Raw genomic sequence first — 27,376 nt, 5'->3', positions numbered from 1 at the left:
TCCCGTGGGTGAAAAGTAAGTGCACCCCCGTTCCCGTGGGAGAAAAGTAAGTGCACCCCCGTTCCCGTGTGTGAAAAGTAAGTGCACCCCCGATCCCGGGTGTGAAAAGTAAGTGCACCCCAGGTCCCGTGGGTGAAAAGTAAGTGCACCCCCAGTCCCATGGGTGAAAAGTAAGTGCACCCCCGCTCCCGTGGGTGAAAAGTATTGCACCCCGATCCCGTGTGTGAAAAGTAAGTGCACCCCCGGACTCGTGGGTGAAAAGTAAGTGCACCCCCGTACCCGTGGGTGAAAAGTAAGTGCACCCCCGGTCCCGTGGGTGAAAAGTAAGTGCACCCCCGGTCCCGTGGGTGAAAAGTAAGTGCACCCCCGGTCCCGTGGGTGAAAAGTAAGTGCACACCCGGTCCCGTGGGTGAAAAGTAAGTGCACCCCCGGTCCCGTGGGTGAAAAGTAAGTGCACCCCCGGTCCTGTGGGTGAAAAGTAAGTGCACCCCCGGTCCCGTGGGTGAAAAGTAAGTGCACCCCCGGTCCCGTGTGTGAAAAGTAAGTGCACCCCCGGTCCTATGGGTGAAAAGTAAGTGCACCCCCGATCCCGTGGGTGAAAAGTAAGTGCACCCCCGATCCCGTGGGTGAAAAGTAAGTGCACCCCTGGTCCCGTGGGTGAAAAGTAAGTGCACCCAGGTCCCGTGTGTGAAAAAGTAAGTGCGCCCCCGCCCCCCAAATCGGACCCTGAGTGACCCCGCCCCCGAATCGGACCCCGAGTGACCCGGACCCCCGAATCGGACCCCGAGTGGCCCCGCCCCCCAAATTGGACCCAGAGTGACCTCGCCCACCAAATCTGACCCAGAGTAACCCCGCCCACCAAATCTGACCCAGAGTGGCCCCGCCCACCAAATCTGACCCAGAGTGGCCCCGCCCACCAAATCTGACCCAGAGTGGCCCCGCCCACCAAATCTGACCCAGAGTGGCCCCGCCCACCAAATCGGACCCAGAGTGACCCCGCCCACCAAATCGGACCCAGAGTGACCCCGCCCACCAAATCGGACCCAGAGAGTCCCCGCCCACCAAATCGGACCCAGAGTGACCCCGCCCACCAAATCGGACCCAGAGTGACCCCGCCCACCAAATCGGACCCGGAGTGACCCCGACCACCAAATCGGACCCGGAGTGACCCCGCCCACCAAATCGGACCCGGAGTGGCCCCGCCCACCAAATCGGACCCGGAGTGACCCCGCCCACCAAATCGGACCCGGAGTGGCCCCGCCCACCAAATCGGACCCGGAGTGGCCCCGCCCACCAAATCGGACCCGGAGTGACCGCCCACCAAATCGGACCCGGAGTGACCCCGCCCACCAAATCGGACCCGGAGTGACCCCGCCCACCAAATCGGACCCAGAGTGACCCCGCCCACCAAATCGGACCCAGAGTGACCCCGCCCACCAAATCGGACCCAGAGTGACCCCGCCCACCAAATCAGACCCAGAGTGACCCCGCCCACCAAATCGGACCCAGAGTGACCCCGTCCACCAAATCGGACCCAGAGTGACCCCGCCCACCAAATCGGACCCAGAGTGACCCCGCCCACCAAATCGGACCCAGAGTGACCCCGCCCACCAAATCGGACCCAGAGTGACCACGCCCACCAAATCGGACCCTGAGGGGCCCCGCCCACCAAATCGGACCCTGAGGGGCACCGTCCACCAAATCGGACCCTGAGGGGCCCCGCCCACCAAATCGGACCCTGAGGGGCCCCGCCCACCAAATCGGACACTGAGGGGCCCCACCCACCAAATCAGCGCCTGAAGGGCACCCAAGTGTGAAAGTCTTGCAGGGGCAGCCCGGGCACCATTCCAAAGCACTATCTGTAGTTCCTTCAGGAAATACCCATCTAGTTATAGTGCTTTGTAAAAAGCACTGTATTGTTATTCCACCGTAGACAACTTCTTATTATAGTGCTTTGTAAAAAGCACTGTATTGTTATTCCACCGTAGACAACTTCTTATTATAGTGCTTTTGTAAAAAGCACTATATTGTTATTCCCCCGTAGACAACTTCTTATTCTTCTTATTCTTATTATTATTAGGCTTTTTTCCGCAATTAATGCGGCCCGAACCGCTGCACGCACAGACTCCAGTGAGGTGTCATTTCGAAGCCAGCGTCCACGAGAGGTGTGCTAAGTATTTTTCGTGTCGATCGGATTTGTAGTTTTGGCGCAATTAACGTTTGAAAATTGTTTTTCTCTCATTGGAATGCATTGCCAATGCATTTCAATAGGGAAATTTTGCCATAAGGTATAATGGCTGATATCTGAGGCAATTTAAAAAATAACTGCCAACTGCCACCTCGCTGATCAGCTCATTGATATGCGAAGCCAGACCCAGTTACTATGCCAACGCCTACAAACTCTACATGACCCCACCAGGACACAGTTTTGCCAGATAATATTAGCTCTTAAAGTGACCCGCACACCAAATCTGACCGTGAAGTGCCCAGTGCACCCCCGATCCCGTCTGTGAAAAGTAAGTGCACCCCCGGTCCCGTGTGTGAAAAGTAAGTGCACCCCTGTTCCTGGTGTGAAAAGTAAGTGCACCCCGGTCCCATGTGTGTGAAAAGTAAGTGCACCCCCGGTCCCTTGTGTGAAAAGTAAGTGCACCCCGGTCCCATGTGTGTGAAAAGTAAGTGCACCCCGATCCCGTTTGTGAAAAGTAAGTGCACCCCCAGTCCCGTGGGTGAAAATTAAGTGCACCCCAGTCCCGTGTGTGAAAAGTAAGTGCACCCCCGGTCCTGAGTGTGAAAAGTAAGCGCACCCCAGGTCCCGTGTGTGAAAAGTAAGTGCACCCCCGGTCCTGAGTGTGAAAAGTAAGCGCACCCCAGGTCCCGTAAGTGAAAAGTAAGTGCACCCTCGGTCCCGTGGGTGAAAAGTAAGTGCACCCCGGTCCCGTGTGTGAAAAGTAAGTGCATCCCTGGTCCCGGGTGTGAAAAGTAAGTGCACCCCCGGTCCCGTGGTTGAAAAGTAAGTGCACCCCCGGTCCCGTGTGTGAAAAATAAGGGCACCCTCGGTCCCGTGGGTGAAAAGTAAGTGCACCCCGATCCCGTGTGTGAAAAGTAAGTGCATCCCTGGTCCCGGGTGTGAAAAGTAAGTGCACCCCCGGTCCCGTGGGTGAAAAGTAAGTGCACCCCCGGTCCCGTGGGTGACAAGTAAGTGCACCCCTGGTCCCGTGGGTGAAAAGTAAGTGCACCCAGGTCCCGTGTGTGAAAAAGTAAGTGCGCCCCCGCCCCCCAAATCGGACCCTGAGTGACCCTGCCCCCGAATCGGACCCCGAGTGACCCGGACCCCCGAATCGGACCCCGAGTGGCCCCGCCCCCCAAATTGGACCCAGAGTGACCCCGCCCACCAAATCTGACCCAGAGTGACCTCGCCCACCAAATGTGACCCAGAGTGACCCCGCCCACCAAATGTGACCCAGAGTGACCCCGCCCACCAAATGTGACCCAGAGTGACCCCGCCCACCAAATCGGACCCCGCCCACCAAATGTGACCCCACCCACCAAATGTGACCCAGAGTGACCCCGCCCACCAAATGTGACCCAGAGTGACCCCGCCCACCAAATGTGACCCCGAGTGGCCCCGCCCACCAAATGTGACCCCGAGTTGCCCCGCCCACCAAATGTGACCCCGAGTTGCCCCGCCCACCAAATGTGACCCCGAGTGACCCCGCCCACCAAATGTGACCCAGAGTGACCCCGCCCACCAAATGTGACCCAGAGTGACCCCGCCCACCAAATGTGACCCAGAGTGACCCCGCCCACCAAATGTGACCCAGAGTGACCCCGCCCACCAAATGTGACCCAGAGTGACCCCGCCCACCAAATGTGACCCAGAGTGACCCCGCCCACCAAATGTGTCCCAGAGTGACCCCGCCCACCAAATGTGACCCAGAGTGACCCCGCCCACCAAATGTGACCCAGAGTGACCCCGCCCACCAAATGTGACCCAGAGTGACCCCGCCCACCAAATGTGACCCAGAGTGACCCCGCCCACCAAATGTGACCCAGAGTGACCCCGCCCACCAAATGTGACCCCGCCCACCAAATGTGACCCCGCCCACCAAATGTGACCCCGCCCGCCAAATGTGACCCCGCCCACCAAATGTGACCCAGAGTGACCCCGCCCACCAAATGTGACCCCGCCCACCAAATGTGACCCAGAGTGACCCCGCCCACCAAATGTGACCCCGCCCACCAAATGTGACCCAGAGTGACCCCGCCCACCAAATGTGACCCCGCCCACCAAATGTGACCCAGAGTGACCCCGCCCACCAAATGTGACCCAGAGTGACCCCGCCCACCAAATGTGACCCAGAGTGACCCCGCCCACCAAATGTGACCCAGAGTGACCCCGCCCACCAAATGTGACCCAGAGTGACCCCGCCCACCAAATGTGACCCAGAGTGACCCCGCCCACCAAATGTGACCCAGAGTGACCCCGCCCACCAAATCGGACCCAGAGTGACCCCGCCCACCAAATCGGACCCAGAGTGACCCCGCCCACCAAATGTGACCCAGAGTGACCCCGCCCACCAAATGTGACCCAGAGTGACCCCGCCCACCAAATGTGACCCCGCCCACCAAATGTGACCCCGCCCACCAAATGTGACCCCGCCCGCCAAATGTGACCCCGCCCACCAAATGTGACCCAGAGTGACCCCGCCCACCAAATGTGACCCCGCCCACCAAATGTGACCCAGAGTGACCCCGCCCACCAAATGTGACCCCGCCCACCAAATGTGACCCAGAGTGACCCCGCCCACCAAATGTGACCCCGCCCACCAAATGTGACCCAGAGTGACCCCGCCCACCAAATGTGACCCAGAGTGACCCCGCCCACCAAATGTGACCCAGAGTGACCCCGCCCACCAAATGTGACCCAGAGTGACCCCGCCCACCAAATGTGACCCAGAGTGACCCCGCCCACCAAATGTGACCCAGAGTGACCCCACCCACCAAATGTGACCCAGAGTGACCCCGCCCACCAAATCGGACCCAGAGTGACCCCGCCCACCAAATCGGACCCAGAGTGACCCCGCCCACCAAATCGGACCCAGAGTGACCTCGCCCACCAAATCGGACCCAGAGTGACCCCGCCCACCAAATCGGACCCAGAGTGACCCCGCCCACCAAATCCGACCCAGAGTGATCCCGCCCACCAAATCCGACCCAGAGTGACCCCGCCCACCAAATCGGACCCAGAGTGACCCCGCCCACCAAATCGGACCCAGAGTGACCCCGCCCACCAAATCGGACCCAGAGTGACCCCGCCCACCAAATCGGACCCTGAGGGGCCCCACCCACCAAACGGGCACCTGAGGGGCACTCAAGTGTGAAAGCCTTGCAGGGGCAGCCCGGGCACCATTCCAAAGCACTATCTGTAGTTCCTTCAGGAAATACCCATCTAGTATTATTATTGTAATCCGAACGTGGTTAACTTATTATTTTTAGGCTTTTTTCCGCAATTAATGCGGCCCGAACCGCTGCACGCACAGACTCCATTGAGGTGTCGTTTCGAAGCCAGCGTTCCTGAGAGGTGTGCTAAGTATTTTTCGTGTCGATCAGATGTGTAGTTTTGGCGCAATATGCGTTTGAAAATTTTGTCTCGATGCATTTCAATGGGGAAATTGTTCCAATAGGGTATAATGGCTGATTTCTGAGGCAATTTCAAAATAACTGCCACCTGGCTGATTAGCTCATTGATATGCGCAGTCAGACCCAGTTACTATGCCAACGCCTACGAACTCTACATGACCCCACCAGGACACAGTTTTCCAGATAATATCAGCTCTTAAAGTGACCCGCACACCAAATCTGACCCTGAGGTGCCCCGCCCACCAAATCGGCCCCCGAGGTGCCCCGCCCACCAAATCGGCACCTGAGGGGCCCCGCCCACCAAATCGGCCCCTGAGGGGCCCCGCCCACCAAATCGGACCCTGAGGGGCCCCGCCCACCAAATCGGACCCTGAGGGGCCCCGCCCACCAAATCGGCCCCTGAGGGGCCCCGCCCACCAAATCGGACCCTGAGGGGCCCCGCACACCAAATTGGACTCAGAGGGGCCCCGCCCACCAAATCGGCCCCTAAGGGGCCCCGCCCACCAAATTGGCTCCTGAGGGGCCCCGCCCTCCAAATTGTCTCCTGAGGGGCCCCACCCACCAAATCGGTCCCTGAGGGGCACCACCCACCAAATCGGCCCCTGAGGGGCCCCGCCCACCAAATCGGACCCTGAGGGGCCCCGCCCACCAAATTGGACTCAGAGGGGCCCCGCCCACCAAATCGGCCCCTAAGGGGCCCCGCCCACCAAATTGTCTCCTGAGGGGCCCCGCCCTCCAAATTGTCTCCTGAGGGGCCCCACCCACCAAATCGGACCCTGAGGGGCCCCACCCAACAAATCAAACCCTGAGGGGCCCCGCCCACCAAATCGGACCCTGAGGGGCCCCGCCCACCAAATCGGACCCTGAGGTGCCCTGCCCACCAAATCGGACCCTGAGGTGCCTCGCCCACCAAATCGGACCCTGAGGTGCCCCGCCCACCAAATCGGACCCTGAGGTGCCCCGCCCACCAAAGATGACCCTGAGGGGCCCCGCCCACCAAAGATGACCCTGAGGGGCCCCGCCCACCAAATCGGACCCTGAGGTGCCCCGCCCACCAAATCAGACCCTGAGGTGCCCCGGCTACCAAATCGGACCCTGAGGTGCCCCGCCCACCAAATCGGACCCTGAGGGGCCCGGCCCACCAAATCGGACCCTGAGGGGCCCCACCCACCAAATCGGACCCTGAGGGGCCCCGCCCACCAAATCGGACCCTGAGGGGCCCCGCCCACCAAATCGGACCCTGAGGTGCCCCGCCCACCAAATCGGACCCTGAGGGGCCCCGCCCACCAAATCGGACCCTGAGGGGCACCCAAGTGTGAAAGTCTTGCAGGGGCAGCCCGGGCACCATTCCAAAGCACTATCTGTAGTTCCTTCAGGAAATACCCATCTAGTTCTTCTTATTCTTATTATTATTAGGCTTTTTACCGCAATTAATGCGGCCCGAACCGCTACACGCACAGACTCCAGTGAGGTGTCATTTCGAAGCCAGCGTCCATGAGAGGTGTGCTAAGTATTTTTCGTGTCGATCGGATTTGTAGTTTTGGCGCAATGTGCGTTTAAAAATTGATTCCCCCTCATTGGAAAGCATTGCCGCTATGCATTTCAATAGAGAAATTTTGACATAAGGTATAATGGCTGATTTCTGAGGCAATTTAAAAATAACTGCCAACTGCCACCTGGCTGATTAGCTCATTGATATGCGAAGTCAGATCCAGTTACTATGCCAACGCGTACGAACTCTACATGACCCCACCAGGACACAGTTTTGCCAGATAATATCAGCTCTTAAAGTGACCCGCGCACCAAATTGGCACCTGAGGTGCGCAGCCCACCAAATCGGACCCGAGTGGCCCCGCCCACCAAATCGGACCCCGAGTGGCCCCGCCCACCAAATCGGACCCCGAGTGACCCCGCCCACCAAATCGGACCCCGAGTGACCCCGCCTACCAAATCGGACCCAGAGTGACCCCGCCCACCAAATCGGACCCAGAGTGACCCCGCCCACCAAATGTGACCCAGAGTGACCCCGCCCACCAAATGTGACCCAGAGTGACCCCGCCCACCAAATGTGACCCAGAGTGACCCCGCCCACCAAATGTGACCCAGAGTGACCCCGCCCACCAAATGTGACCCAGAGTGACCCCGCCAACCAAATGTGACCCAGAGTGACCCCGCCCACCAAATGTGACCCAGAGTGACCCCGCCCACCAAATGTGACCCAGAGTGACCCCGCCCACCAAATGTGACCCAGAGTGACCCCGCCCACCAAATGTGACCCAGAGTGACCCCGCCCACCAAATGTGACCCAGTGACCCCGCCCACCAAATGTGACCCAGTGACCCCGCCCACCAAATCGGACCCAGAGTGACCCCGCCCACCAAATCGGACCCAGAGTGACCCCGCCCACCAAATCGGACCCAGAGTGACCCCGCCCACCAAATCGGACCCAGAGTGACCCCGCCCACCAAATCGGACCCAGAGTGACCCCGCCCACCAAATCGGACCCCGAGTGACCCCGCCCACCAAATCGGACCCCGAGTGACCCCGCCCACCAAATCGGACCCCGAGTGACCCCGCCCACCAAATCGGACCCCGAGTGACCCCGCCCACCAAATCGGACCCCGAGTGACCCCGCCCACCAAATCGGACCCCGAGTGACCCCGCCCACCAAATCGGACCCCGAGTGACCCCGCCCACCAAATCGGACCCCGAGTGACCCCGCCCACCAAATCGGACCCCGAGTGACCCCGCCCACCAAATCGGACCCCGAGTGACCCCGCCCATCAAATCGGACCCCGAGTGACCCCGCCCACCATATCGGACCCCGCCCACCAAATCGGACCCCGAGTGACCCCGCCCACCAAATCGGACCCCGAGTGACCCCGCCCACCAAATCGGACCCCGAGTGACCCCGCCCACCAAATCGGACCCCGAGTGACCCCGCCCACCAAATCGGACCCCGAGTGACCCCGCCCACCAAATCGGACCCCGAGTGACCCCGCCCACCAAATCGGACCCCGAGTGACCCCGCCCACCAAATCGGACCCCGAGTGACCCCGCCCACCAAATCGGACCCCGAGTGACCCCGCCCACCAAATCGGACCCCGAGGGGCCCCGCCCACCAAATCGGACCCCGAGGGGCCCCGCCTACCAAATCGGACCCTGAGGGGCCCCGCCCACCAAATCAGCACCTGAAGGGCACCCAAGTGTGAAAGTCTTGCAGGGGTAGCCCGGGCACCATTCCAAAGCACTATCTGTAGTTCCTTCAGGAAATACACATCTAGTTATTCTTATTATTAGGCTTTTTTCCGCAATTAATGCGGCCCGAACCGCTGCACGCACAGACTCCAGTGAGGTGTCATTTCGAAGCCAGCGTCCATGAGAGGTGTGCTAAGTATTATTCGTGTCGATCGGATTTGTAGTTTTGGCGCAATGTGCGATTGAAAATTGTTTTTCCCTCATTGGAAAGCATTGTCAATGCATTTCAATAGGGAAATTTTGCCATAAGCTATAATGGCTGATATCTGAGGCAATTTAAAAAATAACTGCCAACTGCCACCTGGCTGATCAGCTCATTGATATGCGAAGTCAGACCAAGTTACTATGCCAACGCGTACAAACTACATGACCCCACCAGGACACAGTTTTGCCAGATAATATCAGCTCTTAAAGTGACCTACCCACCAAATTGTTACCTGAGGTGTCAGCCCACCAAATCGGACCGAGTGACCCCGCCCAACAAATTGGACCCAGAGGGTAAGTGCACCCCCGCCCCGTGTGTGCAAAAGTAAGTGCACCCCTTGTGTATGCAAAACTAAGTTCACCCCCACCCCAAGTGTATAAAAGTAAGTGCACCCCCACCCTGTGTGTGCAAAAGTAACTGCACCCCCGCCCCCGTGTGTGCACAAGTAAGTGCACCCCCGCCCCCGTGTGTGAAAAGTAAGTGCGCCCCCGGCCCTGGATGTGCAAAAGTAAGTGCACCCCCGACCCCGTGTGTGAAAAGTAAGTGCGCCCCCGGCCCCGGATGTGCAAAAGTAAGTGCACCCCCGGTCCCAGTTGTGCAAAAGTAAGTGCGCCCCCGCCCCCGTGTGTGCAAAAGTAAGTACGCCCCTGCCCCCGTGTGTGCAAAAGTAAGTGCACCCTGCCCCGTGTGTGAGAAGTAAGTGCGCCCCCGGCCCAGGATGTGCAAAAGTAAGTGCGCCCCCGGCCCCGGGTATGCAAAAGTAAGAGCGCCCCGGCCCCGGGTGTGCAAAAGTGTGCCCCGGGTGTGCAAAAGTAAGTGCGCCCCGGGTGTGCAAAAGTAAGTGTGCCCCGGGTGTGCAAAAGTAAGAGCGCCCCGACCCCATGTGTGCAAAAGTAAGTGCGCCCCCGGCCCCGGGTGTGCAAAATTAAGTGCGCCCCCGGCCCCGGATGTGCAAAAGTAAGTGCACCCCCGGTCCCAGGTGTGCAAAAGTAAGTGCGCCCCTGCCCCCGTGTGTGCAAAAGTAAGTACACCCCCGCCCCCGTGTGTGCAAAAGTAAGGGCACCCTGCCCCGTGTGTGAGAAGTAAGTGCGCCCCCAGCCCAGGATGTGCAAAAGTAAGTGCGCCCCCGGCCCCGGGTATGCAAAAGTAAGTGCGCCCCGGCCCCGGGTGTGCAAAAGTAAGTGGGCCCCGGCTGTGCAAAAGTAAGTGCGCCCCGGGTGTGCAAAAGTAAGAGCGCCCCCGACCCCATGTGTGCAAAAGTAAGTGCGCCCCCGGCCCCGGGTGTGCAAAATTAAGTGCGCCCCCGGCCCCGGGTGTGAAAAGTAAGTGCACCCCCGGTCCCGGGTGTGAAAAGTAAGTGCACCCCCAATTCTGTGGGTGAAAAGTAAATGCACCACCGCTCCCATGGGTGAAAAGGAAGTGCACCCTCGGTCCCGTGGGTGAAAAGTAAGTGCACCCCCGGTCCCGTGAGTTAAAAGTAAGTGCAACCCCGGTCCCGGGTATGCAAAAGTAAGAGCGCCCCGGCCCCGGGTGTGCAAAAGTGTGCCCCGGGTGTGCAAAAGTAAGTGCGCCCCGGGTGTGCAAAAGTAAGTGTGCCCCGGGTGTGCAAAAGTAAGAGCGCCCCGACCCCATGTGTGCAAAAGTAAGTGCGCCCCCGGCCCCGGGTGTGCAAAATTAAGTGCGCCCCCGGCCCCGGGTGTGCAAAAGTAAGTGCACCCCCGGTCCCAGGTGTGCAAAAGTAAGTGCGCCCCCGCCCCCGTGTGTGCAAAAGTAAGTACACCCCCGCCCCCGTGTGTGCAAAAGTAAGGGCACCCTGCCCCGTGTGTGAGAAGTAAGTGCGCCCCCAGCCCAGGATGTGCAAAAGTAAGTGCGCCCCCGGCCCCGGGTATGCAAAAGTAAGTGCGCCCCGGCCCCGGGTGTGCAAAAGTAAGTGCGCCCCGGGTGTGCAAAAGTAAATGCGCCCCGGGTGTGCAAAACTAAGTGCGCCCCGGGTGTGCAAAACTAAGTGGGCCCCGAGTGACCCCACCAGGACACAGTTTTGCCAGATAATATCAGCTCTTAAAGTGACCCGACCACCAAATCGGACCCTGAGGGGCACCGCCCACCAAATCGGACCCTGAGGGGCCCCGCCCACCAAATCGGCCCCTGAGGGGCCCCGCCCACCAAATCGGCCCCTGAGGGGCCCCGCCCACCAAATCGGACCCAGAGTGACCCCGCCCACCAAATCGGACCCAGAGTGACCCCGCCCACCAAATCGGACCCAAAGTGACCCCGCCCACCAAATCGGACCCAGAGTGACCCCGCCCACCAAATCGGACCCAGAGTGACCCCGCCCACCAAATCGGACCCAGAGTGACCCCGCCCACCAAATCGGACCCAGAGTGACCCCGCCCACCAAATCGGACCCAGAGTGACCCCGCCCACCAAATCGGACCCAGAGTGACCCCGCCCACCAAATCGGACCCAGAGTGACCCCGCCCACCAAATCGGACCCAGAGTGACCCCGCCCACCAAATCGGACCCAGAGTCGCCCCGCCCACCAAATTGGCCCCCTGAGCGGCCCCGAACACCAAATCGGTCCCAGAGTCACCCGGCCCACCAAATCGGACCCAGAGTGACCCCGCCCAAAAAATCGGACCCAGAGTGACCCCGCCCACCAAATCGGACCCAGAGTGACCCCCGCCCACCAAATCGGACCCAGATTGACACCGCCCACCAAATCGGCCCCTGAGGGGCCCCAACCACCAAACGGGCACCTGAGGGGCACTCAAGTGTGAAAGTCTTGCAGGGGCAGCCCGGGCACCATTCCAAAGCACTATCTGTAGTTCCTTCAGGCAATACCCATCTAGTTCTTATTCTTCTTATTATTATTAGGCTTTTTTCCGCAATTAATGCGGCCCGAACCGCTACACGCACAGACTCCAGTGAGGTGTCATTTCGAAGCCAGCGTCCCCAAGAGGTGTGCTAAGTATTTTTCGTGTCGATCGGATTTGTAGTTTTGGCGCAATTAACGTTTGAAAATTGTTTTTCTCTCATTGGAATGCATTGCCAATGCATTTCAATAGGGAAATTTAGCCATAAGGTATAATGGCTGATTACTGAGGCAATTTAAAAAATAACTGCCAACTGCCACCTGGCTGATCAGCTCATTGATATGTGCAGTCACAACCAGTTACTATGACAACGCCTACGAACTCTACATGACCCCACCAGGACACAGTTTTGCCAGATAATATCAGCTCTTAAAGTGACCAACCCACCAAATTGTTACCTGAGGTGTCCAGCCCACCAAATAGGAGGCCGAGGGGCCCCGACCACCACATCGGAGGCCGAGGGGCCCCGACCTCCAAATCGGAGGCCGAGGGGCCCCGACCTCCATATCGGAGGCCGAGGGGCCCCGACCTCCAAATCGGAGGCCGAGGGGCCCCGACCTCCATATCGGAGGCCGAGGGGCCCCGACTTCCAAATCGGAGGCCGAGGGGCCCCGGCCTCCATATCGGAGGCCGAGGGGCCCCGACCTCCAAATCGAAGGCCGAGGGGCCCCGACCTCCATATCGGAGGCCGAGGGGCCCCGGCCTCCATATCGGAGGCCGAGGGGCCCCGACCTCCATATCGGAGGCCGAGGGGCCCCGGTCTCCATATCGGAGGCCGAGGGGCCCCGGCCTCCATATCGGAGGCCGAGGGGCCCCGACCTCCATATCGGAGGCCTAGGGGCCCCGATCTCCATATCGGAGGCCGAGGGGCCCCGATCTCCATATCGGAGGCCGAGGGGCCCCGGCCTCCATGTCGGAGGCCGAGGGGCCCCGGCCTCCAAATCGGAGGCCGAGGGGCCCCGACCTCCAAATCGGAGGCCGAGGGGCCCCGGCCTCCAAATCGGAGGCCGAGGGGCCCCGGCCTCCAAATCGGAGGCCGAGGGGCCCCGGCCTCCAAATCGGAGGCCGAGGGGCCCCGGCCTCCAAATCGGAGGCCGAGGGGCCCCGGCCTCCAAATCGGAGGCCGAGGGGCCCCGACCTCCAAATCGGAGGCCGAGGGGCCCCGGCCTCCAAATCGGAGGCCGAGGGGCCCCGGCCTCCAAATCGGAGGCCGAGGCGCCCCGGCCTCCAAATCGGAGGCCGAGGGGCCCCGGCCTCCAAATCGGAGGCCGAGGGGCCCCGGCCTCCACTTCGGAGGCCGAGGGGCCCCGGCCTCCAAATCGGAGGCCGAGGGGCCTCGGCCTCCAAATCGGAGGCCGAGGGGCCCCGGCCTCCAAATCGGAGGCCGAGGGGCCCCGGCCTCCAAATCGGAGGCCGAGGGGCCCCGGCCTCCAAATCGGAGGCCGAGGGGCCACGGCCTCAAAATCGGAGGCCGAGGGGCCCCGGCCTCCAAATCGGAGGCCGAGGGGCCCCGGCCTCCAAATCGGAGGCCGAGGGGCCCCGGCCTCCAAATCGGAGGCCGAGGGGCCCCGGCCTCCAAATCGGAGGCCGAGGGGCCCCGGCCTCCAAATTGGAGGCCGAGGGGCCCCGACCTCCAAATCGGAGGCCGAGTGGCCCCGGCCTCCAAATCGGAGGCCGAGGGGCCCCGGCCTCCAAATCGGAGGCCGAGGCGCCCCGGCCTCCAAATCGGAGGCCGAGGGGCCCCGGCCTCCAAATCGGAGGCCGAGGGGCCCCGGCCTCCAATTCGGAGGCCGAGGGGCCCCGGCCTCCAAATCGGAGGCCGAGGGGCCTCGGCCTCCAAATCGGAGGCCGAGGGGCCCCGGCCTCCAAATCGGAGGCCGAGGGGCCCCGGCCTCCAAATCGGAGGCCGAGGGGCCCCGGCCTCCAAATCGGAGGCCGAGGGGCCACGGCCTCAAAATCGGAGGCCGAGGGGCCCCGGCCTCCAATTCGGAGGCCGAGGGGCCCCGGCCTCCAAATCGGAGGCCGAGGGGCCCCGGCCTCCAAATCGGACCCTGAGGGGCCCCGACCACCAAATCGGACCCTGAGGGGCCCCGACCTCTAAATCGGACCCTGAGGGGCCCCGACCACCAAATCGGACCCTGAGGGGCCCCGACCACCAAATCGGACCCTGAGGGGCCCCGACCACCAAATCGGACCCTGAGGGGCCCCGACCACCAAATCGGACCCTGAGGGGCCCCGACCACCAAATCGGACCCTGAGGGGCCCCGACCACCAAATCGGACCCTGAGGGGCCCCGACCTCCAAATCGGACCCTGAGGGGCCCCAACCACCAAATCGGACCCTGAGGGGCCCCGACCTCCAAATCAGACCCTGAGGGGCCCCGACCTCCAAATCGGACCCTGAGGGGCGCCGACCTCCAAATCGGACCCTGAGGGGCCCCGACAACCAAATCGGACCCTGAGGGGCCCCACTTACCAAATCCGCGCCTGAAGGGCACCCAAGTGTGAAAGTCTTGCAGGGACAGCACGGGCACCATTCCAAAGCACTATCTGTAGTTCCTTCAGGAAATACCCATCTAGTTATAGTGCTTTGTAAAAAGCACTATATTGTTATTCCACCGTAGTAAACTTCTTATTCTTCTTCTTCTTATTCTTATTATTATTAGGCTTTTTTCCGCAATTAATGCGGCCCGAACCGCTACACGCACAGACTCCAGTGAGGTGTCATTTCGAAGCCAGCGTCCATGAGAGGTGTGCTAAGTATTTTTCGTGTCGATCGAATTTGTAGTTTTGGCGCAATGTGCGTTTAAAAATTGATTCCCCCTCATTGGAAAGCATTGCCGCTATGCATTTCAATAGAGAAATTTTGACATAAGGTATAATGGCTGATTTCTGAGGCAATTTAAAAATAACTGCCAACTGCCACCTGGCTGATTAGCTCATTGATATGCGAAGTCAGATCCAGTTACTATGCCAACGCGTACGAACTCTACATGACCCCACCAGGACACAGTTTTGCCAGATAATATCAGCTCTTAAAGTGACCCGCGCACCAAATTGGCACCTGAGGTGCGCAGCCCACCAAATCGGACCCGAGTGGCCCCGCCCACCAAATCGGACCCCAAGTGGCCCCGCCCACCAAATCGGACCCCGAGTGACCCCGCCCACCAAATCGGACCCCGAGTGACCCCGCCCACCAAATCGGACCCCGAGTGACCCCGCCTACCAAATCGGACCCAGAGTGACCCCGCCCACCAAATGTGACCCAGAGTGACCCCGCCCACCAAATGTGACCCAGAGTGACCCCGCCCACCAAATGTGACCCAGAGTGACCCCGCCCACCAAATGTGACCCAGAGTGACCCCGCCCACCAAATGTGACCCAGAGTGACCCCGCCCACCAAATGTGACCCAGAGTGACCCCGCCCACCAAATGTGACCCAGAGTGACCCCGCCCACCAAATGTGACCCAGAGTGACCCCGCCCACCAAATGTGACCCAGAGTGACCCCGCCCACCAAATGTGACCCAGAGTGACCCCGCCCACCAAATGTGACCCAGAGTGACCCCGCCCACCAAATGTGACCCAGAGTGACCCCGCCCACCAAATGTGACCCAGAGTGACCCCGCCCACCAAATGTGACCCAGAGTGACCCCGCCCACCAAATGTGACCCAGAGTGACCCCGCCCACCAAGTGACCCAGAGTGACCCCGCCCACCAAATGTGACCCAGAGTGACCCCACCCACCAAATGTGACCCATAGTGACCCCGCCCACCAAATGTGACCCAGAGTGACCCCGCCCACCAAATGTGACCCAGAGTGACCCCGCTCACCAAATCGGACCCAGAGTGACCCCGCCTACCAAATCGGACCCAGAGTGACCCCGCCCACCAAATCGGACCCAGAGTGACCCCGCCCACCAAATTGGACCCTGAGGGGCCCCGCCCACCAAATCGGACCCAGAGTGACCCCGCCCACCAAATCGGACCCTGTGGGGCCCCGTCCACCAAATCGGACCCTGAGGGACCCCTTCTACCAAATCGGACCCTGAGGGACCCCGTCCACCAAATCGGACCCTGAGGGACCCCCTCCACCAAATCGGACCCTGAGGGGCACCGTCCACCAAATCGGACCCTGAGGGGCCCCGCCCACCAAATTGGACCCTGAGGGGCCCCGCCCACCAAATCAGCACCTGAAGGGCACCCAAGTGTGAAAGTCTTGCAGGGGTAGCCCGGGCACCATTCCAAAGCACTATCTGTAGTTCCTTCAGGAAATACACATCTAGTTATAGTGCTTTGTAAAAAGCACTATATTGTTATTCCCCCGTAGTAAACTTCTTATTATAGTGCTTTTGTAAAAAGCACTATATTGTTATTCCACCGTAGTAAACTTCTTATTATAGTGCTTTGTAAAAAGCACTATATTGTTATTCCACCGTAGTTAACTTCTTCTTATTATTATTATTCAGTCCGCAATTAATGCGGCCCGAACCGCTGCACACACAGACTCCAGTGAGGTGTCATTTTGAAGCCAGCGTTCCTGAGAGGTGTGCTAAGTATTTTTCGTGTCGATCGGATTTGTAGTTTTGGCGCAATTGGCGTTTGAAAATTTCGTCTCAATGCATTTCAATGGGGAAATTGTTCCAATAAGGTATTTCTGATTTCTGAGGCAATTTCAAAATAACTGTCAACTGCCACCTGGCTGATTAGCTCATTGCTATGTGCAGTCATACCCAGTTACTATGCCGACGCCTACGAACTCTACATAACCCCACCAGGACACAGTTTTGCCAGATAATATCAGCTTTTAAAGTGACCCGCACACCAAATATGACCCTGAGGTGCCCAGCCCACCAAATCGGACGCTGAGGGGCTCCACCCACCAAATCGGACCCTGAGGGGCCCCGCCCACCAAATCGGACCCTGAGGGGCCCCACCCACCAAATCGGACCCTGAGGGGCCCCACCCACCAAATCGAACCCTGAGGGGCCCCGCCCACCAAATCAGACTCAGAGGGGCCCCGCCCACCAAATCAGACTCAGAGTGGCCCCGCCCACCAAATCGGACCCAGAGGGGCACCGCCCACCAAATCGGACCCTGAGGGGCCCCGCCCACCAAATCAGACCTTGAGGGGCCCCGCCCCCCAAATCGGCCCCTGAGGGACCCCGGCAACCAAATAGGCCCCTGAGGGGCCCCGCCCACCAAATCGGCCCCTGAGGGGCCCCGCCCACCAAATCGGCCCCTGAGGGGCCCCGCCCACCAAATCGGACTCAGAGGGGCCCCGCCCACCAAATCGGACCCTGAGGTGCCCCGCCCAACAAATCGGACCCAGAGGTGCCCCGCCAACCAAATCGGACCCTGAGGGGCCCCGCCCACCAAATCGGACCCTGAGGGACCCCGCCCACCAAATCGGCCCCTGAGGTGCCCCGCCCACCAAATCGGCCCCTGAGGGGCCCCTCCCACCAAATCAGACCTTGAGGGGCCCCGCCCCCCAAATCGGCCCCTGAGGGACCCCGCCCACCAAATCGGCCCCTGAGGTGCCCCGCCACCAAATCGGCCCCTGAGGGGCCCCTCCCACCAAATCGGCCCCTGAGGGGCCCCACCCACCAAATCGGACCCTGAGGTGCCCCGCCCACCAAATCGGACCCTGAGGTGCCCCGCCAACCAAATCGGACCCTGAGGGGCCCCGCCCACCAAATCGGACCCTGAGGGGCCCCGCCCACCAAACCAGCGCCTGAGGGGCAGCCAAGTGTAAGTCTTGCAGGGGCAGCCCGGGCACCATTCCAAAGCACTATCTGTAGTTCCTTCAGGAAATACCCATCTAGTTCTTCTTCTTATTCTTATTATTATTAGGCTTTTTTCCGCAATTAATGCGGCCCGAACCGCTGCACGCACAGACTCCAGTGAGGTGTCATTTCGAAGCCAGCGTCCATGAGAGGTGTGCTAAGTATTTTTCGTGTCGATCGGATTTGTAGTTTTGGCGCAATGTGCGTTTAAAAATTGATTCCCCCTCATTGGAAAGCATTGCCGCTATGCATTTCAATAGAGAAATTTTGACATAAGGTATAATGGCTGATTTCTGAGGCAATTTTAAAATAACTGCCAACTGCCACCTGGCTGATTAGCTCATTGATATGCGAAGTCAGATCCAGTTACTATGCCAACGCGTACGAACTCTACATGACCCCACCAGGACACAGTTTTGTCAGATAATATCAGCTCTTAAAGTGACCCGCGCACCAAATTGGCACCTGAGGTGCGCAGCCCACCAAATCGGACCCGAGTGGCCCCGCCCACCAAATCGGACCCCGAGTGACCCCGCCCACCAAATGTGACCCAGAGTGACCCCGCCCACCAAATGTGACCGAGTGACCCCGCCCACCAAATGTGACCGAGTGACCCCGCCCACCAAATGTGACCCAGAGTGACCCCGCCCACCAAATGTGACCCAGAGTGACCCCGCCCACCAAATGTGACCCAGAGTGACCCCGCCCACCAAATGTGACCCAGAGTGACCCCGCCCACCAAATGTGACCCAGAGTGACCCCGCCCACCAAATGTGACCCAGAGTGACCCCGCCCACCAAATGTGACCCAGAGTGACCCCGCCCACCAAATGTGACCCAGAGTGACCCCGCCCACCAAATGTGACCCAGAGTGACCCCGCCCACCAAATGTGACCCAGAGTGACCCCGCCCACCAAATGTGACCCAGAGGTGCCCCGCCCACCAAATCTGACCGAGGTGCCCCGCCCACCAAATCTGACCCAGAGGTGCTCTGCCCACCAAATCTGACCCAGAGTGGCCCCGCCCACCAAATCTGACCCAGAGTGGCCCCGCCCACCAAATCGGACCCAGAGTGGTCCCGTCTACCAAATCGGACACAGAGTGGCCCCGCCCACCAAATCATCCCCTGAAGGGCCCCGCCCACCAAACCAGCGCCTGAAGGGCACCCAAGTGTGAAAGTCTTGCAGGGGCAGCCCGGGCACCATTACAAAGCACTATCTGTAGTTCCTTCAGGAAATACCCATCTAGTTATAGTGCTTTTGTAAAAAGCACTATATTGTTATTCCACCGTAGTCAACTTATTCTTCTTCTTATTATTATTCAGTCCGCAATTAATGCGGCCCGAACCGCTGCACGCACAGACTCCAGTGAGGTGTCATTTCGAAGCCAGCGTTCCTGGCAGGTGTGCTAAGTATTTTTCGTGTTGATTGGATTTGTAGTTTTGGCGCAATTTGCGTTTGAAAATGTTGTCTCAATGCATTTCAATAGGGAAATCTTGCCATAAGCTTATAATGGCAGTTATTTTGAAATTGCCTCAGAAATCAGCCCAACTGCCACCTGGCTGATTAGCTCATTGATATGCGAAGTCAGACCCAGTTACTATGCCAACGCCTATGAACTCTACATGACCCCACTAGGACACAGGTTTGTCAGATAATATCAGCTCTTAAAGTGACCCGCGCACCAAATCGGACCCTGAGGTGCCAGCCCACCAAATTGTTACCTGAGGTGTCCAGCCCACCAAATAGGAGGCCGAGGGGCCCCAACCACCACATCGGAGGCCGAGGGGCCCCGACCTCCAAATCGGAGGCCGAGGGGCCCCGACCTCCAAATCGGACCCTGAGGGGCCCCGACCACCAAATCGGACCCTGAGGGGCCCCGACCACCAAATCGGACCCTGAGGTGCCCCGACCTCCAAATCGGACCCTGAGGGGCCCCGACCTCCAAATCGGACCCTGAGGGGCCCCGACCACCAAATCGGGCCCTGAGGGGCCCCGACCTCCAAATCGAACCCTGAGGGGCCCCGACCTCCAAATCGGACCCTGAGGGGCCCCGACCACCAAATCGGACCCTGAGGGGCCCCGACCTCCAAATCGAACCCTGAGGGGCCCCGACCTCCAAATCGGACCCTGAGGGGCCCCGACCTCCAAATCGAACCCTGAGGGGCCCCGACCTCCAAATCGGACCCTGAGGGGCCCCGACCTCCAAATCGGACCCTGAGGGGCCCCGACCACCAAATCGGACCCTGAGGGGCCCCGACCACCAAATCGGACCCTGAGGGGCCCCGACCACCAAATCGGACCCTGAGGGGCCCCGACCACCAAATCGGACCATGAGGGGCCCCGACCTCCAAATCGGACCTTGAGGGGCCCCGACCTCCAAATCGGGACCTGAGGGGCCCCGACCACCAAATCGGACCCTGAGGGGCCCCGACCACCAAATCGGACCCTGAGGGGCCCCGACCACCAAATCGGACCCTGAGGGGCCCGACCTCCAAATCGGACCCTGAGGGGCCCCGACCTCCAAATCGGACCCTGAGGGGCCCCGACCTCCAAATCGGACCCTGAGGGGCCCCGACCACCAAATCGGACCCTGAGGGGCCCCGACCTCCAAATCGGACCCTGAGGGGCCCCGACCACCAAATCGGACCCTGAGGGGCCCCGACCACCAAATCGGACCCTGAGGGGCCCCGACCACCAAATCGGACCCTGAGGGGCCCCGACCACCAAATCGGACCCTGAGGGGCCCCGACCACCAAATCGGACCCTGAGGGGCCCCGACCACCAAATCGGACCCAGAGTGGTCCCGTCTACCAAATCGGACACAGAGTGGCCCCGCCCACCAAATCATCCCCTGAGGGGCCCCGCCCACCAAACCAGCGCCTGAAGGGCACCCAAGTGTGAAAGTCTTGCAGGGGCAGCCCGGGCACCATTACAAAGCACTATCTGTAGTTCCTTCAGGAAATACCCATCTAGTTATAGTGCTTTGGGACAAAGCACTATATTGTTATTCCACCGTAGTCAACTTATTCTTCTTCTTATTATTATTCAGTCCGCAATTAATGCGGCCCGAACCGCTGCACGCACAGACTCCAGTGAGGTGTCATTTCGAAGCCAGCGTTCCTGGCAGGTGTGCTAAGTATTTTTCGTGTCGATCGGATTTGTAGTTTTGGCGCAATTGGCGTTTGAAAATTTCGTCTCAATGCATTTCAATGGGAAATTGTTCCAACAATAAGGGATAATGGCTGATTTCTGAGGCAATTTCAAAATAACTGCCAACTGCCACCTGGCTGATTAGCTCATTGCGATGTGCAGTCAGACCCAGTTACTATGCCAACGCCTACGAACTCTACATGACCCCACCAGGACACAGTTTTGCCAGATAATATCAGCTCTTAAAGTGACCCGCGCACCAAATTGGCACCTGAGGTGCGCAGCCCACCAAATCGGACCCGAGTGGCCCCGCCCACCAAATCGGACCCCGAGTGGCCCCGCCCGCCAAATCTGACCCAGAGTGACCCCGCCCACCAAATGTGACCCAGAGTGACCCCGCCCACCAAATGTGACCCAGAGTGACCCCGCCCACCAAATGTGACCCAGAGTGACCCCGCCCACCAAATGTGACCCAGAGTGACCCCGCCCACCAAATGTGACCCAGAGTGACCCCGCCCACCAAATGTGACCCAGAGTGACCCCGCCCACCAAATGTGACCCAGAGTGACCCCGCCCACCAAATGTGACCCAGAGTGACCCCGCCCACCAAATGTGACCCAGAGTGACCCCGCCCACCAAATGTGACCCAGAGTGACCCCGCCCACCAAATGTGACCCAGAGTGACCCCGCCCACCAAATGTGACCCCGCCCACCAAATGTGACCCCGCCCACCAAATGTGACCCCGCCCACCAAATGTGACCCCGCCCACCAAATGTGACCCAGAGTGACCCCGCCCACCAAATGTGACCCAGAGTGACCCCGCCCACCAAATGTGACCCAGAGTGATCTCGCCCACCAAATGTGACCCAGAGTGACCCCGCCCACCAAATGTGACCCCGAGTGGCCCCGCCACTAAATCGGACCGCGAGTGGCCCCGCCCACCAAATCAGACCCAGAGGTGCCCCACCCACCAAATCGGACCCAGAGTGACCCCGCCCACCAAATGTGACCCAGAGTGACCCCGCCCACCAAATGTGACCCAGAGTGAACCCGCCCACCAAATGTGATCCAGAGTGACCCCGCCCACCAAATGTGACCCAGAGTGACCCCGCCCACCAAATGTGACCCAGAGTGAACCCGCCCACCAAATGTGACCCAGAGTGACCCCGCCCACCAAATGTGACCCAGAGTGACCCCGCCCACCAAATGTGACCCAGAGTGACCCCGCCCACCAAATGTGACCCAGAGTGACCCCGCCCACCAAATGTGACCCAGAGTGACCCCGCCCACCAAATGTGACCCAGAGTGACCCCGCCCACCAAATGTGACCCAGAGAGACCCCGCCCACCAACTGTGACCCAGAGTGACCCCGCCCACCAAATGTGACCCAGAGTGACCCCGCCCACCAAATGTGACCCAGAGTGACCCCGCCCACCAAATGTGACCCAGAGTGACCCCGCCCACCAAATGTGACCCAGAGAGACCCCGCCCACCAAATGTGACCCAGAGAGACCCCGCCCACCAAATGTGACCCAGAGTGACCCCGCCCACCAAATGTGACCCAGAGTGACCCCGCCCACCAAATGTGACCCAGAGTGACCCCGCCCACCAAATGTGACCCAGAGTGACCCCGCCCACCAAATGTGACCCAGAGTGACCCCGCCCACCAAATGTGACCCAGAGTGACCCCGCCTACCAAATGTGACCCAGAGTGACCCCGCCCACCAAATGTGACCCAGAGTGACCCCGCCCACCAAATGTGACCCAGAGTGACCCCGCCCACCAAATGTGACCCAGAGTGACCCCGCCCACCAAATGTGACCCAGAGTGACCCCGCCCACCAAATCGGACCCAGAGTGACCCCGCCCACCAAATCGGACCCAGAGTGACCCCGCCCACCAAATCGGACCCAGAGTGACCCCGCCCACCAAATCAGACCCAGAGTGACCCCGCCCACCAAATCGGACCCAGAGTGACCCCGCCCACCAAATCGGACCCAGAGTGACCCCGCCCACCAAATCGGCCCCTGAGGGGCCCCACCCACAAAACGGGTGCCTGAGGGGCACTCAAGTGTGAAAGCCTTGCAGGGGCAGCCCGGGCACCATTCCAAAGCACTATCTGTAGTTCCTTCAGGAAATACCCATCTAGTATTAAAATTGTAATCCGAACGTGGGAAACTTATTCAGTTTTTTTCCGCAATTAATGCGGCTCGAACCGCTGCACGCACAGACTCCAGTGAGGCATCATTTCGAAGCCAGCGCCCACGAGAGGTGTGCTAAGTATTTTTCATGTCTATCCGATTTGTAGTTTTTTTAAAAAAAAAAATAAAAAATCGCATTTAAAAAAAAATAAATTCCCATAGGAAATAATGGCGAACTTTCCATTACCCCCAACTTGACCTTCCAAAGATGGCAGCTATGCAAATGTACAGTGTCCATTTTAGGACATGATCATTTATCAAAGTCAAACATCAGAATAATGTGACTATGACACCCTCTCGTCCCGTGTGTGAAAAGTAAGTGCGCCCCCGGCCCCCAAATCGGACCCCAAGTGACCCCGCCCCACAAATCGGAACCTGAGTGACCTCGCCCCCAAATCAGACCCGAGTGACCCCGCCCCCCAAATCGGACCCCGAGTGACCCCGCCCCCCAAATCGGACCCCGAGTGACTCCGTCCCCCAAATCGGACCCAGAGGGGCCCCGCCCACCAAATCGGCCCCTGAGGGGCCCCACCCACCAAATCGGACCCTGAGGGGCCCCGCCCACCAAATGTGACCCAGAGTGGCCTCGCCCACCAAATCGGACCCTGAGGGGCCCCGCCCACCAAATCGGACCCTGAGGGGCCCCGCCCACCAACTCGGACCCTGAGGGGCCCCGCCCACCAACTAGGACCCTGAGGGGCCCCGCCCACCAACTAGGACCCTGAGGGGCCCCGCCCACCAACTAGGACCCTGAGGGGCCCCGCCCACCAAATCGGTCCCTATGGTGCCCCGCCCACCAAATCGGACCCAGAGTGACCCCGCCCACCAAATCGGACCAAGAGTGACCCCGCCCACCAAATCGGACCCAGAGTCACCCCGCCCACCAAATCAGACCCAGAGTGACCCCGCTTACCAAATCGGACCCAGAGTGACCCTGCCCACCAAATCGGACCCAGAGTGGCTCCACCCACCAAATCGGACTCAGAGTGACCCCGCCCACCAAATCGGACCCCCAGGGGCTCCGCCCACAAATCGGACCGCGAGGGTCCCCGCCCACCAAATCGGACCCCCAGGGGCCCCGCCCACCAAATCGGACCCAGAGTGACCCCACCCACCAAATAGTCCCCTGAGGGGCCCCGCCCACCAATTCGGCCTCTGAGGGGCCCCGCCCACCAAACCAGCACCTGAGGGGCACCCAAGTGTGAAAGTCTTGCAGGGGCAGCCCGGGCACCATTCCAAAGCACTATCTGTAGTTCCTTCAGGAAATACCCATCTAGTTATAGTGCTTTGTAAAAAGCACTATATTGTTATTCCACCGTAGATAACTTCTTATTATAGTGCTTTGGAACAAAGCACTATATTGTTATTCCACCGTAGTCAACTTATTCTTCTTATTTTTATTCAGTCCGCAATTAATGCGGCCCGAACCGCTGCACGCACAGACTCCAGTGAGGTGTCATTTCGAAGCCAGCGTTCCTGGCAGGTGTGCTAAGTATTTTTCGTGTTGATCGGATTTGTAGTTTTGGCGCAATTTGCGTTTGAAAATGTTGTCTCAATGCATTTCAATAGGGAAATCTTGCCATAAGCTTATAATGGCAGTTATTTTGAAATTGCCTCAGAAATCAGCCCAACTGCCACCTGGCTGATTAGCTCATTGATATGCGAAGTCAGACCCAGTTACTATGCCAACGCCTATGAACTCTACATGACCCCACTAGGACACAGGTTTGTCAGATAATATCAGCTCTTAAAGTGACCCGCGCACCAAATCGGACCCTGAGGGGCCCCGACCTCCAAATGGGACCCCGAGGGGCCCCGACCTCCAAATGGGACCCCGAGGGGCCCCGACCTCCAAATGGGACCCCGAGGGGCCCCGACCTCCAAATGGGACCCCGAGGGGCCCCGACCTCCAAATGGGACCCCGAGGGGCCCCGACCTCCAAATGGGACCCCGAGGGGCCCCGACCTCCAAATGGGACCCCGAGGGGCCCCGACCTCCAAATGGGACCCCGAGGGGCCCCGACCTCCAAATGGGACCCCGAGGGGCCCCGACCTCCAAATGGGACCCCGAGGGGCCCCGACCTCCAAATGGGACCCCGAGGGGCCCCGACCTCCAAATGGGACCCCGAGGGGCCCCGACCACCAAATCGGACCCCGAGGGGCCCCGACCACCAAATCGGACCCCGAGGGGCCCCGACCACCAAATCGGACCCCGAGGGGCCCCGACCACCAAATCGGACCCCGAGGGGCCCCGACCACCAAATCGGACCCTGAGGGGCCTCTCCCACCAAATTGGACTTAGAGTGAACCCGCCCACCAAATCGGTCCCTGAGGGGCTCCACCCACCAAACCGGCGCCTGAGGGACACCCAAGTGTGAAAGTCTTGCAGGGGCAGCCCGGGCACCATTCCAAAGCACTATCTGTAGTTCCTTCAGGAAATACCCATCTAGTTCTTATTATTATTAGGCTTTTTTCCGCAATTAATGCGGCCCGAACCGCTGCACGCACAGACTCCAGTGAGGTGTCATTTCGAAGCCAACGTCCATGAGAGGTGTGCTAAGTATTTTTCGTGTCGATCGGATTTGTAGTTTTGGCGCAATTGTCGTTTGAAAATTTTTTTTTTTCTCATTGGAAAGCATTGCCTAAGGTATAATGGCTGATTTCTGAGGCAATTTAAAAATAACTGCCAACTGCCACCTGGCTGATCAGCTCATTGCTATGTGCAGTCAGACCCAGTTATGATGCCAACGCCTACGAACTCTACATGACTCCACCAGGACACAGTTTTGCCAGATAATATCAGCTCTTAAAGTGACCGACCAACCAAATTGTTACCTGAGGTGTCCAGCTCACCAAATCGGAGGCCGAGAGGCCCCGCCCACCAAATCAGACCCCGAGTGGCCCCGCCCATCAAATCGGAGGCTGAGGGCCCCCGCCCACCAAATCGGAGGCCGAGGGCCCCCGCCCAACCAAATCGGAGGCCGAGGGCCCCCGCCCAACCAAATCGGAGGCCGAGGGCCCCCGCCCAACCAAATCGGAGGCCGAGGGCCCCCGCCCAACCAAATCGGAGGCCGAGGGCCCCCGCCCAACCAAATCGGACCCTGAGGGGCCCCGACCACCAAATCGGACCCTGAGGGGCCCCACTTACCAAATCGGACCCTGAGGGGCCCCACTTACCAAATCGGACCCTGAGGGGCCCCACTTACCAAATCGGCGCCTGAAGGGCACCCAAGTGTGAAAGTCTTGCAGGGCAGCCCGGGCACCATTCCAAAGCACTATCTGTAGTTCCTTCAGGAAATACCCATCTAGTTCTTATTATTATTAGGCTTTTTTCCGCAATTAATGCGGCCCGAACCGCTGCACGCACAGACTCCAGTGAGGTGTCATTTCGAAGCCAGCGTCCACGAGAGGTGTGCTAAGTATTTTTCGTGTCGATCCGATTTGTAGTTTTTTTAAAAATCGCATTTAAAAAAAAAAAATCCCATAGGAAATAATGGCGAACTTTCCATTACCCCCAACTTGACCTTCCAAAGATGGCAGCTATGCAAATGTACGGTGTCCATTTTAGGACATGATCATTTATCAAAGTCAAACATCATAATAAAGTGACTATGACACCCTCTCGCCCCGTGTGTGAAAAGTGCACCCCCGGTCCCGTGGGTGAAAAGTAAGTGCACCCCCGGTCCCGTGGGTGAAAAGTAAGTGTACCCCCATTCCCGTGGGTGAAACGTAAGTGCACCCCGGTCCCGTGTGTGAAAAGTAAGTACACCCCAGGTCAGGTCCCGTGGGTGAAAAGTAAGTGCACCCCCGGTCCCGTGGGTGAAAAGTAAGTGCACCCCCGGTCCCGTGGGTGAAAAGTAAGTGCACCCCTGGTCCCGTGGGTAAAAAGTAAGTGCACCCCCGATCCTTTGGGTGAAAAGAAAGTGCACTCCCGGTCTCGTGGGTGAAAAGTAAGTGCACCCCGGTCCCGTGGGTGAAAAGTAAGTGCACCCCGGTCCCGTGGGTGAAAAGTAAGTGCACCCACGATCCCGTGGGTGAAAAGTAAGTGCACCCCCGATCCTTTGGGTGAAAAGAAAGTGCACTCCCGGTCTCGTGGGTGAAAATTAAGTGCACCCCGGTCCCGTGTGTGAAAAGTGAGTGCACCCTCGGTCCCGGGTGTGACAAGAAAGTGCACCCCCGGTCCCGTGGGTGAAAAGTAAGTGCACCCCCGGTCCCGTGGGTGAAAAGTAAGTGCACCCCCGGTCCCGTGGGTGAAAAGTAAGTGC

This window comes from Ranitomeya imitator, chromosome 7, assembly GCF_032444005.1.
Source record: "Ranitomeya imitator isolate aRanImi1 chromosome 7, aRanImi1.pri, whole genome shotgun sequence".
NCBI lineage: Eukaryota > Metazoa > Chordata > Amphibia > Anura > Dendrobatidae > Ranitomeya > Ranitomeya imitator.
The sequence above is the reverse complement of the archived record's forward strand: the minus strand, read 5'-3'. Positions refer to the sequence as shown.